The sequence below is a fragment of the Oncorhynchus masou genome, unplaced genomic scaffold, assembly GCF_036934945.1.
Source record: "Oncorhynchus masou masou isolate Uvic2021 unplaced genomic scaffold, UVic_Omas_1.1 unplaced_scaffold_8919, whole genome shotgun sequence".
NCBI lineage: Eukaryota > Metazoa > Chordata > Actinopteri > Salmoniformes > Salmonidae > Oncorhynchus > Oncorhynchus masou.
Genome location: NW_027015387.1, coordinates 9,609 through 11,633, shown reverse-complemented (window position 1 = coordinate 11,633; position 2,025 = coordinate 9,609). Strand labels below are relative to the sequence as shown.

Below are 2,025 nucleotides of genomic sequence, written 5' to 3'. Positions count from 1 at the left end.
GTACACCATATAAGGGAATCTTCTATAAGTATACCATATAAGGGTATCTTCTATAAGTATACCATATAAGGGTATCTTTTATAAGTACACCATATAAGGGAATCTTCTATAAGGGAATCTTCTATAAGTATACCATATAAGGGTATCTTCTGTAAGTATACAAAGTTTATTATAAACACACATGGTCACAAATACACAAGATCAACTAGTTGGTTTGCTACTAAACATTTTCTGACCTCTGACCTTTATCAATGGCTATAATTATAATATGGTTGACTATTCTTCTTTTGCACACTTGAGTACTGAATAGTGATGGTGATTACAAATGGCTGGTCAGGGGACAGATGGTGAGAGGACAGATGGTGAGGGGACAGATGGTGAGGGGACAGATGGTCAGGGACAGATGGTCAGGGACAGATGGTCAGGGGACAGATGGTCAGGGGACAGATGGTGAGGGGACAGATGGTGAGGGGACAGATGGTCAGGGACAGATGGTGAGGGGACAGATGGTGAGGGGACAGATGGTCAGGGGACAGATGGTCAGGGGACAGATGGTGAGGGGACAGATGGTGAGGGGACAGATGGTGAGGGGACAGATGGTCAGGGGACAGATGGTCAGGGGACAGATGGTGAGGGGACAGATGGTCAGGGGACAGATGGTGAGGGGACAGATGGTGAGGGGACGGATGGTCAGGGGACTGGAGGTGTTATGATAGTATAATCTGGTCCAGTACCTCTATAGATATAGTCAGGGGACTGGAGGTGTTATGGTAGTATAATCTGGTCCAGTACCTCTATAGATATAGTCAGGGGACTGGAGGTGTTATGGTAGTATAATCTGGTCCAGTACCTCTATAGATATAGTCAGGGGACTGGAGGTGTTATGGTAGTATAATCTGGTCCAGTACCTCTATAGATATAGTCAGGGGACAGATGGTCAGGGGATGGGAGGTGTTTCCCTCCTCATACATGCCAGGAGCAAAATAAGGAAAGATCCTCTCAGTGAACTTCTCTTTGAACATGTGTATCAGCGTTGAGTCTACTGCGTTCAGAAACAGCACCTTCCCTCGGTCGTAGTCCAGCTCTATAGTGATTCTCCACGGCTTCCTCTCTCTTCCACGTCCAGGCGCGTCCGCGTGAGGACGTCTGGGCCCAGTACGTCTCCCCGTTACACAACCCGATTACCCAGAATCCCTCAGCAGGGTTGAGGAAGATGGTGGACTTGCGTTTGATGGACTCTCGGGCGACTCCGATGTACCAGTCTCTGCTCTGGCCCACCTCTACGGTCCAGCTGTGTCTTCCGGAGGTGAAACCTGTCGCTCCCAGGGACAGAGATGCGGCTAGTTAGGGCGCTCGGGGTTGTCTGGCAGGAGCTTCTTTTTGCTGTACCTCACCATGCTGAACTCCTTAGAGAAGCTGAGGTTGGGCTGGGCTGTGTTGGGGTCCAGGGTTATGGGGACTGGAAGGAGCAGAAATATCTATTACTTCAGAGTATGATAATTGGTAGAGCAGAAGGTGTGTGTTAATTGGTAGAGCAGAATGACTGTGTTAATTGGTAGAGCAGAATGACTGTTAATTGTTAGAGCAGCATACAGTTATACAGATGCAGTGGGAATCCAAAAACATGTTTTAATGTCTAACTGACTGCCTGACAGACTGCCTGACAGACTGCCTGACAGACTGCCTGACAGACTCTGGATACCAAAACTATCTAAATGGTTTTTGGAATTTACACAAATAGCTGTGAGAAAAAAAAACCGTGTAACTCACCCCAGTGGACAATGTCTGCCATCTTCTTCAGATTCCAAACTTGGTGATTGCAGATGTTTGGCAGCGTCTATGAGATTCCTCTGATACCACTCTGGCTCTCCCAGGGGACCTTTTGTCCTGAAACACGATGGATTTATCATCAATAAGGTCTCGATAAAAACAGAATGTAAACAATTGTTGACTTTATTTAGTAATGGTTGTTGGCAACAGTAGGTAAGGGATACCTAGTCCGTTGTTCAACTGAAATGTGTTCAA

At 46.7% G+C, this 2,025-nt stretch overlaps 1 pseudogene; it reads right to left on the bottom strand.

The window, feature by feature from the left end:
• Positions 1-23: 23 nt before the first annotated feature.
• Positions 24-1,792, bottom strand: LOC135538020 (zinc-binding protein A33-like; annotated as a pseudogene).
• Between the last annotated feature and the right edge of the window lie 233 nt (positions 1,793-2,025).